The sequence below is a fragment of the Schistocerca nitens genome, chromosome 3, assembly GCF_023898315.1.
Source record: "Schistocerca nitens isolate TAMUIC-IGC-003100 chromosome 3, iqSchNite1.1, whole genome shotgun sequence".
Lineage (NCBI taxonomy): Eukaryota > Metazoa > Arthropoda > Insecta > Orthoptera > Acrididae > Schistocerca > Schistocerca nitens.
In genome coordinates, this window is record NC_064616.1 from 548,454,687 (window position 1) to 548,463,957 (window position 9,271).

At 42.0% G+C, this 9,271-nt stretch overlaps 1 pseudogene; it reads right to left on the bottom strand.

Moving 5' to 3' along the window:
* Positions 1–4,340: 4,340 nt before the first annotated feature.
* LOC126250476 (U6 spliceosomal RNA) lies at positions 4,341–4,411 on the bottom strand (annotated as a pseudogene).
* Positions 4,412–9,271: the final 4,860 nt, after the last annotated feature.

Consider the following 9,271-nt stretch of genomic DNA (forward strand, 5'->3'; position numbering starts at 1 on the left):
TTTCACAGGCGACTGGTGCAGAACACACCTGTTACTATTGCCTGTTACCGGAATGCACTTAATATTGCTCACTTTTCTTATGGGGTTGAAGAAAACTACATCTTTCCTCGCTCCCTGAAAATAGTTCCTTTCCCAGTTTAACAAAATCATTTATACTCCGACATGTTGTTACTTCATGTGTTCAAAGCTTAGAAATTATAGCAACATACTTTTTGAATGATCCGTAGGGGCCAGTTCAGATCTTGATATAGCTATGTTGATTTATAGTTTTAGTCACTGATGCAAGCCACTCCAAGAGAGTACAGAAACAATAATTTACTTTCTGATATTGGTTTTACACTTACATAGTTCGACATCTAATTGTTGGTAATCTGTGTAACGAATAATAAATTTACAGCTTCTCGCGTTCGAGGAAAGTGCGATTCAAATCTTGGCTTAGCGATATTACTTTATATGTTCAGTGCAACGTTTTCTTCAGCAAGGAAGATCAGGTCATCAACGTTAAATGGCTCACTTAATACCCATCAACACATTATAAGACACATCTGCATTGAGAATTATATTTCAGTCCATGTAATCAACTGGAAACACTTCATTACATTCCAAAATAGGATTATCAGTCATTCATTGTTACTACAGGCATCTTCTTTACTGTGATCTTTTCCATCAGGCCATAAGCGATTACTGATCTTCACCATTTTTGAACTTAGGCAGTGTAAAGAATGATCCAACGTTTTATGAAAAAGGAAGCGTATACGGGAGGAATGAGTTCAAATATCCATCTGACCACCCAGTTTGAAGTTTCCCATGGCTTTTATAAATCCATTCCGGTGGAAATCAATATAGTTACTTGAAAAATGTCGCGGGCATTTCCTGAGCATTTGTGCCCATTGTATCTATTTATCTGTCTTTGATAAAATAATTGTCAGCGGAACATCGAAATTATAACGTTCATTCATCACTCCCTTAGACACATTCTCTGACTGTAACATAGAAAACTGGATTTCGGGATTTTCAGTTACACTATTTCTGGAAAGCTAACGTGTAGCTTGCAGCCATATTTCGTCTTTTATTCTTCAGGAATAAAATTTTTAACATACTTTCTTTCACACCCTTGAAACAAAATTTTTACGCAGCTAATAATGACGCCTCTATTCACCGCACAGGGTATCTTAGGAGGAGTGTTCAATGTTCAGGAATATAACAGGAACCATCATCTGAAGCAAAAAACTTCATCTGGACATATGCCCCATTCCGAATGATTTCAGAGCTAGAACGCATTCTGTATTATTCAATACACTGTCAGGTTTATACATGTACGACAGCTAATAGAATTTAGAACTCGCGTTTTACAATTTATCAATCGAAAAATACGTATTTTTAACATATTCACCTCTAATCACTATAGTACACGTCACATTACAGCTGGTGTACAGTTCACAGTAAATTTTCGAATATTCGACCTTGAGTTTCATTGTATTTATCCACTCTTGCGAGAACATGCTGTGTTGCTTGTCTGAGTTCCCCTGGACGTCCGCTAATGAGGGCAGCGGCGTCCATGATGCGAGCAATCAGTTAATCTCGCATATTCACCTTCATTTGTACGCCTCAGACTTCATCCCGAATGAGAGGGGAGTTTTCGTATCTTAATCCTTCTTTTCGTTAGCGTTAATCCCGTCTAGTACAGGCTCCACTGTGTTCAAGATTTGGCAATTTATTTAATTTAACTGGGCGGACTGATGCCCTTCCTGTCGCCATATTCGTCAGTTACCTGTCTGTAAATTTCACTAATTTTGTTTTGTGTGTTACTGTATTTTAACAATTTGTGTATCGTGTTTTCTGAGTCAGGATTTGGGGACCATCCCAGCATTTGCCTAAACGACGGTGGGAAACCAACCGCCTATAAACCACACTCAGGCTGGCCGGTGCCCCAGCCACGGTCGTTAATTTGCTGCGAGGATGCAATCCACGTCTGGCTCGCCTTCATGCCTCGCCAGCTAATGCGCTACGCTGTACGAGCGGATCAGAGAGGAATATTCGCGTAATAGATCTGTAGTCTGCCTCTGGTTGACTATTTTCGGTCCATGGATCGCACAGTCAATGGATAAAGGCTCCATTTCTCCCGTATGTGATGACAATGTGCTTCATATGTTACCTCTGTGGTAGAGCGCTAATAATGAGTTCCCACAACTGAATATGGAACATAGTAAGACTGTTTCAGAATAAAACGGTACATGTAACCCTTATACCGTATTTGTAAACACTGTTTTTATGTAATGCGTTGAATACGTCACTAGTAAGCAGGTACAGATCGATGGTGAACGTAAGTGAATATAATGAACCACCAACAAAAAATGCGACACTAACAACACACTAATAAAATATATTTTTCGCCACACGTACGTTATTTTTGTCTTGTTGAAGTGAATTACTTTTCTTACAATACTAAGCAAATTATCTCTTTCTTTGTACAAAAAACTATGGGAAGGTTTTCACCTAAAGATGATGTTTTCTTCGCTCATTTGCACAGTGTATTTCAGTCAGTGCCACAGATACTTCTAGGCTGTTCTGAACTTTGACTACCGACACGAGAGATCCCGGCTGCTGCTGGGCTGGAACATCCCACGCGTGGTGGCTGCCTCGTCAAGGCTTTCGCCGATCTCCGCAGACCGTGCATCTCCGGGAGAAAGTGTAAAATGAGAATGACTCACACTGGGTCCGGGCTGACCTGAATGAAATAGCTTTCACGTAGCACTTACTTCACCAAAGAATGGGAAATTACTGGAATGTCATAGTACCGGGATCACTGACTGCAATATCGCTTCCTTGCATTATGAGTAACAGGTTTTACATTATGGACACTGTAGGTCTCATTTCTCTTCGGAATAAATTACTTATTCTATACTATAGAAGTGGATATGCTCACATTTTGAAAGCTATTTAGTTGCATGTGCCTTTCCTTTAGCTTTCTGTTTTGTGATTAAGACGATTCAAGTTCCTGCCATGGCTGGGACGTACTTATTTTACTGTCAAAAGAGGAAATGAATGTCATTTGTCGTGCTGAGTGCCAGAATCACGAGATGTAAACACGACAAGGCACAGAACGCAACATAAAGTCATTTACTCAGAAAGACTACTGTCATTTGAATGGAAGAAGAACATATAGTGAGTAAAGGTGTCATGCGAACACTTGTGATATTTAATATTTACAGACGCTAAGAGGGTATTACACAGCGACAAACAGGTACTGGGCCACGCAGCGTGGAATAACAGCTATCTTTACCTCATGATCGTAATCGACTTGTACAGCTTTGTCTTCAGTGTATGTTCGATGCTGCAGTACTATAACAAACGTGGTCTTCTACGGCATTGTCTTCTTAGGAAGTTGGACTCCGTCTACTATGGGTAGAACTGGGTCACACTTACCATTGTGTTGACATCCACTGTCCAGAACTCACATAAGTCTCATACCGTAAATGAATACGTCGCCGCCGTCGCTGGTGCTCATGGGAAAAAAGAGATGCTTTTTGTCAGCCTATCCAACAGTGATGTAAGCATGCGGGTTGGACTTTACCACTGTCTGGCACGTCCCATTACTGTGCCGTAGCGAACACGTGGGAAGTTTGTAGGTTATAGAATGCGACCTCGATTCCAGTATACTGATGGAAATCTAATTGCAAGCACCACCTCAGCTATGTGCTTTAACTCCTTCATGCTATTCTGCATGCCCCTTTTTAGCAGCGCAATGCCTAGGTACATGTAGCGGGGTACGTGGTAGACGCCCTCGAACGACGAAGGCTACCGCTGTTTCCCTGCCTGCACGCTCGCATGACATGCGTTCGTATCTGGGACATGGTTGGTAGGTAACTTTTTCATTGCTGTTCTCTAGCAACCACTTTTGATCATTTGTGGAATCGCAAACAAACAGCGAAGATTCATATGTACTTAGCCAGTCCGTCCTTTAAACAATAGTCACCCTGGCGACGAACATATTTCTCCCGGCGAGAGACTGGTTTGTTGATACTGTCACTGTAGAATATTTGACTTTGTTGACGGATCAACAACCTCACCTCTGCTTGCACTGCTTTGATTGCTACAACTGTAGGATTCACGGCGCACTAAATTCACCTAACTAATACGTCACGAACAGTTAAGTATTGCTAATCATTAACGATTTCTCATGTCCCTAGTCTGTGATTTATAGTTTACTTCTTTTCTACTATCCGATTCTTCATCGGTTTTCCTTAGTAATTCTGTGCGGGTGTCGCATAACATCTCTCAGATTCTAACGATGAGAACTTTACACATTTTTATAGCAGAAGGTAAACTACCGTGCTGGCAAAAATTTAGAACGCTTAAAGATTTTGCGTGTCATCCTTGTTCAGCGACAATGCTAATCATCTTTGTATACAAACTGCCTATTGGCTTCTGTCTCGGGTTCTTCGGCCGACGTTCATCTAAAGATTTTTCTGACGTTTCGCCAGCACGAGTGGCTGGCATTGTCAAAGCTTCACCCTCCATTGCCGGTGGTGAACTGGAGCCGAGCTCGCGGGCGCAGACTATATGTACCTGGCGCGCCAACGTCCGAGGGCTTCTCCGCGGTCATTTCCGGTGCGGTTCTCCTCTTGCTACCTGCGACGGTCGTTCGCTGCAGTACGGGAAGCCAGGATCCGTTGACCTTAAGGCTTTCCTCTTTCTTGTTCAAACTGTTCGCGTGTTTTTGTATTTCTACAGCTTCTCTGAACAAGCGCGTGTGATAGTGGTTCTCTACAGCCAGAACTTCCGTGTCGGCGAATTTTATTACGTGGTCGGTCTCATTCAGTGCGTGTTCTGCCACGGCCGATTTCTCCACCTGCCCCAACCTGTAATGTCGCTTATGCTCCTTGATCCTGGTGTTAATGGATCGTCCAGTCATCCCGACATAAACTTTTCCGCATGTGCATGGTATGCGGTATATTCCCGACATTGAAAGTGGGTCTCTTTTCTCCTTCGCCGATCTAAGACACTCTTTGATCTTCCTTGTCGGTTTGAAGACCGTCTTTACGCCATGTTTGCGCAATATACGGCCGATTCTGTTCGTCACTCTGGGAATGTATGGCAGAAAGGCCGTACCCGACATTTCTTTTTCTGGTTCCTTACTTCGCCGAGTGTTTGGCTCAGTTACACTTCTAATATAATTTGTGGAGTACCCATTGCTCCTCAGGACTGTTTCCAGGTGTTGCATTTCTCGTTTGAGGTGTTGCGGCTCACATATTCGTCCTGCTCTCGTTACGAGCGTACTAATCATGCCCCTTTTCTGGCTCGGGTGGTGGTTTGACAGTTTGTGCAGGTATCGGTCCGTGTGAGTCGGTTTTCGATACACGCTGTGTCCCAGGTTTTCGCCGTCCCTTGTGACCAGCACATCTAGAAATGGCAGTTTCTTGTCCTTTTCTACTTCCATGGTAAATGTTATGTTGGCATGGAGGCTGTTCAAGTGTCTTAGGAAGTCACCGAGCTGTTCTTCACCATGGCTCCACACCACGAAAGTATCATCGACGTACCTGTACCACACCTTAGGTTTGCAAGTGGCCGAGTCCAGTGCCTGTGCTTCGAATTGTTCCATGAAGAAGTTGGCCACCACTGGACTGAGAGGACTACCCATGGCGACGCCTTCCAGCTGTTCGTAGAAGTCGCCATTCCACGTGAAATAGCTCGTGGTGAGACATGCATGGAAGAGCTTTCTGATGTCTAGCGGGAAAATGGAACCGATGTGCTCCAGAGCGTCACTGAGTGGCACTTTCGTAAATAACGAAACAACAATTTTGCATCTTTGTATAGTTTCAGTTTTAGTACATGTACCGCCGAAAAGCATACTTTCACTGTGCCATGCAAGCACAACTCACGAGCAGCACCCACAGCTTCATTTCCTCCAGTACTTATTCTCCCACTTTCCTACTTCACAGGCGTTCTCCTACACAATTTGAGGGAACAGCATTCTTGTAAGAAAAATTACATCGGAGAAATAGCTTAGCCGCAGCCTAGGTACCCGCAAAGTGCGCAGGACAACTTATGTGAAATTTGAAAGGTAGGAGAAAATATACTGACGGCAGCGAAGCTGTAAGGCTGGATCCTAAGACTTGCTTGGATAGTTCTGTTGGCTGACCATTTGACCGAGTCTCGGGTCCGATTATCGGTCCGGCACGCAGTTTAGAATTTTCAAATAAGCACACACTCTGCTGCAGAGCGAAAATTAATGCAGGAAATTAATGTTCGTTATTACGAAAAAAACAAATTGATGTTTTTTCATGTTCTTCTGTCTTCTCTTATTCCATTTATATACGTTACAGCAACAATTCATACACCATCCTCGATTGAAGTGGTAAATTGATTAAGAGGGTGTGTTGAAAACCAATGTCTCTGAATTTTTTATTTGGAAACTCTTAAGGCTTTGTAAATAAAACAGACATTATTAACATTCTACATCTATATTCCTCATGTCTACGTATTTAGTTATCAACGTAGTCACCCTGGCGAGCGACAGATTTCTCCCAACGAGACACCAGTTCGTTGATACCGTCACTGTAGAACGTTCGACATTGTTGACGGAGCCACACCTGTACTTGCACTGCTTCATCACTATCAAAGTAATGTCTTCGAAGGTGCTCTCGAAGTTTTGGAAACAGATGAAAATCGGATGGGGCCAACTCTTGATCGGATGGAGGATGATCCATAACAGTGAACCCAAGGCGTCGGATTGTTGCAAATTTCGCAGCGTTAGTGTGTATCTGGTATTGCCGTGCTGAAGAAGAGGGGGCTTTCTTGTGTGGACGAACGCCTCAAACACGAAACATGATTACAGCACGTTGTTTCTCACGCAACGACATAGTTTAGTTACACAGCGCCATGTTACACGCCAAAATCCCGAGCCCTCTAGGGGCAGAGGGCTAAAAATATGTAGACATGAATATCAAAGGCGTAGAATGTCAATGACGTTTCTTTTGTTTGAATAGATTTAAGAGTTTTCACATAAGAAAAACCAGAGACATTACTTTTCAGTACGACCTCGTAAAACAATTCGTATTCGGCAAGAGAGGGGCTCAAAACCAGTTCAGAAATTGTAATTTTGAGTTCTGCGTTTGCCTACACGACGTCGGGTAATTTTCCGAATGGTTTCTTCTAAAATTCTTTGACTGATTTCCCATACCATTCTTCCCCATTAAGAGCTTATGCTTCATCGTTTGCTATTAATGTTTCTTCGTACTTTAACTTTGAAAAAATCCAGTGATTATCTCGACAAGGCCCTTAGAGGCGAAAGTCTGTCGTGTCATTTGTCTAACTGTTTAAATCAATCGGAGTTAAGATCTTTGCTCCCGTGTACAATATAAACCATGGTCATATCTTGGAACGCATCACATAGGTTGCACAATAGGTTAAAAACCCACACAGCTGAATATAAACTCGTTGTCTGATCCGTAAGGTTCCCATAAAGTAGCCTGGATAAAATAGTTGTGACGCTACACGTGAGAGAGCAACATCCGGATTACAATTACTCTCCAGCTCACTGTTTTAACTTCTGATAAATATTCACCATAGGCTATATTCCGCTAAAGGATAAAAGCATTTCATATTAATAATGATCCCAGTGAAAATCGTCATATTATCCTTGCTCCCAGAGATGACAGCCCACACAATGTAGTTTGGAATATGAATGTACCGTTTTAAAATATAACAGATACGGAAACTCTGCTTATTCTCCGTTAAAGGTTAATAAGATGACTTCTCAGTAAATTAAAGTTGTCATTATGTATATTACTCTCAGACATCTCCTGAGATGAGCAGAAACAGCTAGAGTAGTTCCCGTGACATTCCTCGAAGGAGGTGTGTGCACTGGACTCGAGACACCGTAAGTGCAGCAACATGGCGGGAAAACCTTTACTCAGATGCTGTGTAAAGCTAATTAGGAAATGCATGGTTCGTGTTAGGGTCAGGGTAGTGCGGAGACATGTCTTGGCTCTTACGGATGCCGTGGGGGCCCTCTCTGCAGCGCATCCGAAGGAACAGTGACATACCACAAATCTGCTACATCATTATAACTGAACCGATTTCACCGGCAGAGGTAATTACATACACATTAAAAATTCTTTCACAACGCTCAGTTGTACATCAAATATGGCGTCGTCAGGAGTTCCGTGAAATAGTTTTTTTTTCTTTTATAGCATATACGGTTTTCATGTTTGCGCTCATGAGTTGCGTATTATGTCGCAATGTGTCCTCTTCAAGCCAGATGATGTTGATGCCTTTTGACGTGTGAAACTTCTACTCACAACAGAAAATATCGTAAGGCTGCTTACGAAGTATGTGGTCTGCATTAAGACAATGCATAGGTTACTGATGAGCATATAACAATAAAATATTTGTCATATAATTTTGTAGTACAGTGATTTTAAACTTTCACGGAGTGGTTCAAGTGAACACGTGTTTAAAATAGTATAATGGTAACAACTAGATAGTGATAGATCGATAGATAGATAGAAAGAGAGAAGCTTTTATGCATAATCTTCTCAGTGGAAAGCTCTTAAAGCCTGACCCCTTGGTTTTAAGGTGTTGTTTGAGCGATAATCAGAATATTAAAGGTATGTGAGCTATAACCTGAGCGTTGTTACTGCATGACTAACTCAGGCAGCGCTAACATTATACTTTGAGGCTATGGAAGAACAGTCAACTATCCTGGTCATCTTTCGTTTTTAAGCCGTTTACCAATAACCATTTGAATGTCCATATCGTAAATGCAGCTCTATTCTTTCTGTAATCAGTGAAATACTGGCTATCGTTCCAACAAAGAATAAGATCACAATTTTTGTGATTGATGTAGAAAGGAACTCAGCAGCAGATTTGCGGTTAAATTAGCAGTTAATTTATCAAACAAAGAAATAACCTATTATGGTACTGTACGAAAAATAAATAAATAAATAAATAAATAATTTTCAGCCGGCCGGTGTGGCCGAGCGGTTCTGGGCGCTATAGTCTGGACCCGCGCGACCGCTACGGTCGCAGGTTCGAATCCTGCCTCGGGCATGGATGTGTGTGATGTCCTTAGGTTAGTTAGGTTTAAGTAGTTCTAAGTTCTAGGGGACTGATGACCTCAGAAGTTAAGTCCCATAGTGATCATAGTCAGCCAAATAATATTCAGAATCTCATCAATGATTATCTGCCACTATAGATTCGCATATTTGTCAAAACTAAAAGGACTACAAAAGTTTTTGTCGTAAGACTTACTTATTGGCTTGAAAAT